Source organism: Triticum dicoccoides, chromosome 4B (assembly GCF_002162155.2).
Source record: "Triticum dicoccoides isolate Atlit2015 ecotype Zavitan chromosome 4B, WEW_v2.0, whole genome shotgun sequence".
NCBI classification, from domain to species: domain Eukaryota; kingdom Viridiplantae; phylum Streptophyta; class Magnoliopsida; order Poales; family Poaceae; genus Triticum; species Triticum dicoccoides.
Genome location: NC_041387.1, coordinates 592,218,436 through 592,227,345, shown reverse-complemented (window position 1 = coordinate 592,227,345; position 8,910 = coordinate 592,218,436).

Genomic DNA, 8,910 nt, shown 5'->3' with positions numbered 1-8,910 from the left:
GCCAGAACCTGCGACTTTATAGATCGTCGTGGTTTATAGGTTATGTCAAATGGTAAGAGCTCAATAGCCCATTTTGCAATCCTGCCCATTGCGTCGCGATTGTTTATAATATCGTTGAGAGGTACTTCGGAGGCCACCGTTATGGAACACTCTTGAAAGTAGTGTCGCAGCTTCCGAGATGCCATGAACACCGCATATGCTATCTTTTGATAATGTGGGTACCGGGACTTGCATGGAGTTAGAACAGTGGATACATAGTACACTGGTTTTTGAAGAGGGAATCTGTGCCCTTCTGTCTCTCGCTCGACGACGAGTACCGCGCTGACGACTTGATGTGTTGCTGCGATATATAATAACATAGGTTCACCCAGGTTGGGCGCGGCCAGGACCGGATTTGTTGCCAGTATGGCCTTTATTTCTTCGAGTCCGGCTGTGGCAGCATCCGGCCATTCGAAATGTTCGGTGCGCCGGAGGAGGCGGTAGAGGGGCAGAGCCTTTTCTCCCAAACGGGAGATGAAGCGACTTAAGGCCGCTACGCATCCGGTTAGTTTTTGTATTTGCTTGAGGTCTTTTGGAATATCCAATTGTGACAGAGCTCGGATTTTGGCCGGGTTTGCTTCAATTCCTCTACCGGATACGATGAAGCCCAAGAGCTTTCCGGCTGGTACGCCGAAGACGCATTTTTCCGGATTGAGCTTAATGTCATATGCTCGGAGGTTGTCGAATGTCACCCTCAAGTCTTCTACTAGAGTTTCAACATGTTTGGTCTTGACGACCACATCCTCTACGTATGCCTCTACTGTTTTACCTATCTGGGTAGCCAGACATGTTTGAATCATGCGCTGATATGTTGCGCCGGCGTTTTTGACTCCGAAGGGCATTGTGTTGAAGCAGAATGGCCCATATGGAGTAATGAATGTCGTTGCGGCCTGGTCTTTCTCTGCCATCTTGATTTGATGGTATTCGAAGTATGCGTCGAGGAAGCACAATGAATCGTGCCCTGCGGTAGCATCGATGATTTGGTCGATGCGAGGGAGGGGGAAAGGGTCCTTTGGACAGGCCTTGTTAAGGTCTTTAAAATCGACGCAGAGGCGCCAGGATTTGTCCTTTTTTGGTACCATTACTAGATTGGCTAGCCAGTCCGGATGTTTTATATCTCTGATGAATCCGGCTTCTAAGAGTTTGGCTAGCTCTTCTCCCATTGTCTGTCTTTTGGGCTCAGAGAAACACCGAAGAGCTTGTTTGACCGGCTTGAATCCTTTTAGGATGTTTAGGCTGTGCTCTGCCAGCCTGCGTGGGATTCTTGGCATGTCTGAAGGGTGCCAGGAAAAAATGTCCCAATTTTCCCGAAGGAATTCTCGTAGTGCAGCTTCGACATCAGGACTTAATTGTGCCCCAATGGAGGCCGTCTTTGTGGGGTCCGTTGGATGGACCTGAAATTTGACTATTTTGTCTGCTAGTTTAAAAGAGGTGGACTTGGACCTCTTATCAAGTATCACATCATCCCTATCCACTATGGAGCGCAGCGTAGTTAGTTCCTCTGCCGCTAGGGCTTCGGACAATGCCTCTAGGGCCAGTGCGGCTGTCTTATTTTCAGCGCGGAGTGCTGTATCTGGATCACGTGCAAGAGTGATTATCCCATTGGGTCCGGGCATTTTGAGCTTCATGTACCCGTAGTGGGGTATAGCTTGGAAGATTGTGAATGCCTCTCGCCCTAACAAAGTGTGATATCCGTTGCCGAATGGGGCCACTTGGAACGTGACCTCCTCGGACCTATAATTGTCCGGTGAGCCGAACACTACATCTAGTGTGATTTTTCCTGTGCAGCGTACTTCTCGACTAGGGATTATCCCTCTGAAGGTTGTGCTGCTTCGCTCGATGCGGCTCCAGTCAATATCCATTTTTTGAAGGGTTTCCTCGTAGATGAGGTTTAATCCGCTGCCGCCATCCATGAGTACCTTGGTAAGGCGAAAGTCGTCCACTATCGGACTGACGACCAATGCGGCTGGTGCTCTAGCTATTCGGAATTTAGGTTCATCGCTGGCGTTGAAGGTGATAGCCGTGTCACTCCATGGATTTGTTGTTGCTACTTGGTAGACTTCGGCGAGGCCGCGGATTGTTCGTTTTCGCATGTTATTTGATGCGAAAGTCTCGAAGACTGTTAATACCGTACCGGTACTGCTGGGCTGTTTGCCCGGGGCTAAAAAGCCTTCGCCACTTTTGGCCACCTGCCGTAGTATCCAACATGCTCGAAGGCTGTGTGTTGGAGTGGCGCCCTCCGTACTGTGGATTTTGCAGGGTCCGTTGAGCCAGCCCTCCAGTACGGTTCCATGCCCTTTAGGGGGTCTTTGCTTTTTGGTTTTTAACCCAGGTGCTTGAGTATGGCGCACCCTTTTACTTCGGACTAGGGTTGTGGTCAAGGCCGGACTGTCCCAAAACCTAGTTTTGGTGTTCCTGGCGCTCTCTACCGCACAGTATTTTTGTACGATAGTCGCTAGGTCGATGAAGCGTGTAACTTCACGACGACTTATGGCGTTCATGATTCCCTTGTCCGTGCAATTGTTGCAGAAAATTGAAATCGCGCTTTCTTCGCAGCAGTCCTTTATCCTGTTCATAACCAGGAGGAATCTGGCCCAGTAATGATGTACTGTTTCATTGGGCTCTTGCCATATTCGAGATAGATCGCTTATGTTTGGGTGGGCGGGTGGAATCAAGTTCGGAACCCCGCCCGATCTAAGGCTCAAAGGCCAAGAAGTTTCCGGATTTGGAAGCTTGACTTGCTGGATGCTTTCCAATGAATCTAGTCCGATGCCTGACTCTAAGTTCAGTATTTGATTAGCGTCCGTCCCTTCGCGGGAATCCGGCTTGGAGGGATCGGTAATCCGGACATAGTTGGTTTTCAACGTAGAAGAAGGGTTGCCGCATTGTTCCTCTACCACGACAACATGGTGGGTGGCCTGAGGAGAGTTAATCTCTCTCAGATCGGGTTTAAGCCCAATCTGATCGTAGTATGTAGCGACTCCCAGGGCGGCGATGCGATCCAAGAGCTCGTTTACAGAGGAGAGCTCAATCGGATCTAACTGCTTGGCGAATTCCGGGCTAACGTGAAGATCGCTTTTGATAACCTAAGAGGTCATCGTCGGAGCGGTGGCCGAACAGGCGGTCATAATAAAACCACCTAGCCGGACAGTTTGGCCGGCGGCCAAAGCTCTCTTGACGACGGTGCCGTCTTTAAAGACGGAAGAAGGCATCCTTCCTGATCGCGACGGCACAGAGGAACTCTCAATGAAAGCACCAATGTCGGTGTCAAAACCGGCGGATCTCGGGTAGGGGGTCCCGAACTGTGCGTCTAGGCGGATGGTAACAGGAGACGAGGGACACAATGTTTTTACCCAGGTTCGGGCCCTCTTGATGGAGGTAAAACCCTACGTCCTGCTTGATTAATATTGATGATGTGGGTTACAAGAGTAGATCTACCACGAGATCAAGGAGGCTAAACCCTAGAAGCTAGCCTATGGTATGATTGTTGTTCGTCCTAAGGAATAAGGCCATCCGGTTTATATAGACACCGGAGAGGGCTAGGGTTACACAGAGTCGGTTACAAAGGTAGGAGATCTACATATCCGTATCGCCAAGCTTGCCTTCCACGCCAAGGAAAGTCCCATCCGGACACGGGACGAAGTCTTCAATCTTGTATCTTCATAGTCTTGGAGTCCGGACGATGATGATAGTTCGGCTATTCGGACACCCCCTAGTCCGGGACTCCCTCAGCACCCCAAGGTAATATTCAAGGACAACCAAGAGCCTAAGCTTGGGGATGCCCCGGAAGGCATCCCCTCTTTCGTCTTCGTTCATCGGTAACTTTACTTGGAGCTATATTTTTAGTCACCACATGATATGTGTTTTGCTTGGAGTGTCAATTTCTCTTGTTAACTTTTGCTTGCTGTTAGTTAGATTAGTGTTTTGCATCTTTAGTTTCAATAAAAAAGTCAAGGATAGCCTTTGCCATGCTTATTTTGCTAGTTTGCATGTTGCTGTTTGAAAACAGAAAGTTTACCACTGTTGCAAAAATTCCCTAGAAAAGTCAGAGAATGGTATAATGTTGAATCTTTTTGCATATTAAGCTATGATAAATTTATTACAGTGGTAATTTTAGTTCATAATTTTTGGAGTCAGGGAAGTATTGATACTCTTGCATTCTTTACAGACTGTACTGTTTTGGCAGATTGCTGTTATGGTTGCATTGTTTGCATATGTTTGCTTGTTTAATGATTCTATTTGATGATAGGAGTATTAAATATGCAGAGGCATTTAGTATTCAACATGGAATAATAATTTAAGTGATTTTTTACAGTAGAATATGATAAGGTTTTGCATTGGTTTATACTAACCTATCTCATGAGTTCTTGTTGAGTTTGTTGTGAATGAAGCTTTTGATAAAAAAAAAGAGAGACCATGATATGAGATGAATTAAGGAGACACAAAAACTCAAGCTTGGGGATGCCCAAGGCACCCCAAGATAATATTTCAAGAATTCTCAAGCATCTAAGCTTGGGGATGCCTCGGTAGGCATCCCACCTTTCTTCTTCAACAACTATCGGTTAGTATCGGTTGAGCCTAAGTTTTTGTTTCTTCACTTGAGTTGTGTTATCCTTGCAATGTAGTTTTCTTTAGCTTTGCTTGCTGTTTGAATAAAGTATCAAGATCTGAAATTCTTTAATGAGAGAGAGTCTTCATATAGTTGCATAATTATTTAGCTACTCATTGATCTTCACTTATATCTTTCAGAGTAGTTTTTGTTGTTGCTCTAGTGCTTCACTTATATCTTTTAGAGCACGGTGGTGGATTTGTTTTAAAGAAACTATTGATCTCTCATGCTTCACTTAGATTATTTTGAGAGTCGTTAATAGCATAGTAATTTGCTTAATGTTAATATACTTGGTATTCAAGATATGTGAAACTTTCTTTTGAGTGAATTGAATACTAAGATAAGTTTGATGCTTGATAATTGTTTTGAGATATGGAGGTGATAATATCAAAGTCGTGCTAGTTGGGTGATTATGAATTTGAGAAATACTTGTGTTGAAATTTGCAAGTCCCGTGGCATGCACGTATGGTTAAAGTTGTGTAACAAATTTGAAAATGAAGTGTACCTGGCTTGTGCATCCTTATGAGTGGTGGTCGGGGACGAGCGATGCTCTTTTCCTACCAATCTATCCCCCTAGGAGCATGCGCTAGTACTTGATTTTTGATGACTTCTAAATTTTTGCAATAAGTATATGAGTTCTTTTGACTAATGTTGAGTCCATGGATTATACGCACTTTTACCTTTCCGCCTTTGCTAGCCTCTTCGGTACCGTGCATTGCCCTTTCTCACCTTGAGAGTTGGTGCAAACTTCGCCGGTGCATCCAAACCCCGTGATACGATACGCTCTATCACACATAAACCTCCTTATATCTTCCTCAAAACAGCCACCGTACCTACCTATTATGGCATTTCCATAGCCATTCCGAGATATATTACCATGCAACTTCCATCATCATCATCATGACATACATTACTTTTGTCATATTGCCATTGCATGATCATGTAGTTGACATCGTATTTGTGGCAAAGCCACCATGCATTATTTTTCATACATGTCACTCTTGATTCATTGCACCATCCCGGTACACCACCGGAGGCATTCATATAGAGTCATATCTTGTTCTAAGTTTCGAGTGGTAATCCTTATGTTGTAATCAATAGAAGTGTGATGATCATCATTATTAGAGCATTGCCCAAATAAAAAAAAGGAAAGGACAAAATATATAAAAAAAGAGAAAGGCCCAAAAAAAGAAAAGAAAAGGGCAATGCTACTATCTCTTTTTCCACACTTTTTCTTCAAAGTAGCACCTTGTTCTTCATGTAGTGAGTCTCATATATTGTGCTTCAAAGTAGAACCTTGTTCTTCATGTAGTGAGTCTCATATATTGTGCTTCAAAGTAGCACCTTGTTCTTCATGTAGTGAGTCTTAAGTTGTCTTTTTATACTAGTGGGAATTTTTCATTATAGAATTTGACTTGTATATTCCTACGATGGGCTTCCTCAAATGCCCTAGGTCTTCATGAGCAAGCAAGTTGGATGCACACCCACTAGTTTTCTTTTGTTGAGCATTCATAGCTCTAGTGCATCCGTTGCATGGAAATCCCTACTCCTCATGTTGACATCAATTGATGGGCATCTCCATAGCCCGTTGATTATCCTCGTCAATGTGAGACTTTCTCTTTTTTTGTCTTCTCCACACAATCCCCATCATCATATTCTATTCCACCCATAGTGCTATATCCATGGCTCACGCTCATGTATTGCGTGAAGGTTGAAAAAGTTTGAGATTATTTAAGTATGAAACAATTTCTTGGCTTGTCATCGGGGGTATAGAAGTTGGGAACATCTTTTTGTGACGAAAATGAAGCATAGCCTAACTATATGATTTTGTAGGGATGAACTTTCTTTTGCCATGTTATTTTGAGAAGACATGATTGCTTTGATTAGTATGCTTGAAGTATTATTCTTTTTGTGTCAATATGAACTTTTGTCTTGAATCTTTTGGATCTGAATATTCATGCCACAATTAAGAAGATTTACATTGAAATTATGCCAAAGTATCACTCCGCATCAAAAATTCTCTTTTTATCATTTACCTACTTGAGGACGAGCAGGAATTAAGCTTGGGGATGCTTGATACGTCTCCAACGTATCTATAATTTTTTATTGCTCCATGCTACTTTATCTACTGTTTTAGGCAATATTGGGCTTTATTATCCACTTTTATATTATTTTTGGGACTAACCTATTAACCGGAGGCCTAGCCCAGATTTGCTGTTTTATGCCTATTTCAGTGTTTTGAGGAAAAGGAATATCAGACGGAGTCAAAACGGAACAAAATCAACTGGAGAAGTTAATTTTGGAAGGAAACCAACCTGATGGGCTTGGAGTGCACGTCAGGGGAGTCCCGGGCTGCCCACAAGGGTGGGGGGCGCCCCCTGGGCGCGCCCCCTACCTCGTGAGCACCTCGGAGGTCCACCGACGTACCCCCTGCACCCATATATACCTATGTACCCTAAAACTTCCAGAACAGAAGATAGATCGGGAGTTCCGCCGCCGCAAGCCTCTGTAGCCACCAAAAACCAATCGAGACCCTGTTCTGGCACCTTGCTGGAGGGGGATCCCATCACCGGAGGCCATCTTCATCATCCCGACGCTATCCATGACGAGGAGGGAGTAGTTCACCCTCGGGGCTGAGGGTATGTACCAGTAGCTATGTGTTTGATCTCTCTCTCGCGTGTTCCATCTATGGCACGATCTTGATGTATCCCGAGCTTTGCTATTGTAGTTGGATCTTATGGTGTTTCTCCCCCTCTACTCTCTTGTGATGAATTGAGTTTCCCCTTTGAAGTTATCTTATCGGATTGAGTCTTTTTATGAACACTAGATGTATGTCTTTCCGTGATTATCTGTGGTGACAATGGGATATCATGTGCCACTTGATGTATGTTTTGGTGACCAACTTGCTGGTTCCACCCATGAACCAATGCATAGGGGTTGGCACACGTTCTTGACTCTCCGATAGAAACTTTGGGGCACTCCTTGAAGTACTTTTATGTGGTTGGATGAATCTGAGATTGTATGATGCATATCGTATAATCATGCCCACGGATACTTAAGGTGACAATGGAGTATCTAGGTGACATTAGGGTTTTGGTTGATTTGTGTCTTAAGGTGTTATTCTAGTATGAACTCTTTTATAGATCGATCTGAACGAATAACTTTGAGGTGGTTTCGTACCCTACCATGATATCTATGTTTGTTCTCCACTATTAGTGGCTTTGGAGTGACTCTTTGTTGCATGTTGAGGGCTTGTCATATGTTCTATCTATGTTATTATTGTTGAGAGAACTTGCACTAGTGAAAGTATGAACCCTAGCCCTTGTTTCCTACCATTGCAATACCGTTTACGCTCACTTTTATCGCTCGTTACCTTGCTGTTTTTATAATTTCAGATTACAAAAATCTATATCTATTATCTATTTTGCACTTGTATCTTCATCTCTTCGCCGAACTAGTGCACCTATACAATTTACCATTGTATTGGGTGTGTTGGGGACACAAGAGACTCTTTGTTATTTGGTTGCAGGGTTGTTTGAGAGAGACCATCTTCATCCTACGCCTCCTACGGATTGATAAACCTTAGGTCATCCACTTGAGAAAAATTTGCTACTGTCCTACAAACCTATGCACTTGCAGGCCCAACAATGTCTACAAGAAGAAGGTTGTGTAGTAGACATCATCATCATCGACGACAGCGACGATGATGACGACGCGGCGCCACCGCCGCCGCCACCAGCCGGGGAGGGGTCCAGCAGGGGCGCCCGAGTCAAGGAGGAGAAGGCTGACGATGGCGGCGACGACGGCGACTTCTCGACCTTCAGCAAGTTTTTTTGACTAGTTTTTATATGTAATGGCGTGTTTTAGCCCAAGTTTGCGAATATAAAGCCCAAGTTTGCCGAAAATTGGCATGTTTCAGCCCAAGTTTGTCTAATTTTTCCCCCACGCCTGGGGCCGGCCCTGGGGGCGGCGGCTGGGGGCCAACTCGCCCCCAGGCCCCCTTTTTGCGCCGGGTCACCCTCAGGCGGCGATTTTAGGCACCCCCTGGGGGGCCAACGGCTGGAGATGCTCTTACAATCATCTCAATCGCGCATTGCACAGGCCACGACTGTTTCTGGTCCGAATCGTTTTTTCCTCCTTTTGTCTTTCTTCTTCCTCATGACGCGGTCGTTGCAACTGTTCCTCCATCTCCGCCCCCACGCGCAGAACACACAGGCATGACGAGCCCTTGCTTTTAGGGCGAGCCACGGCAGGGCGGAGAA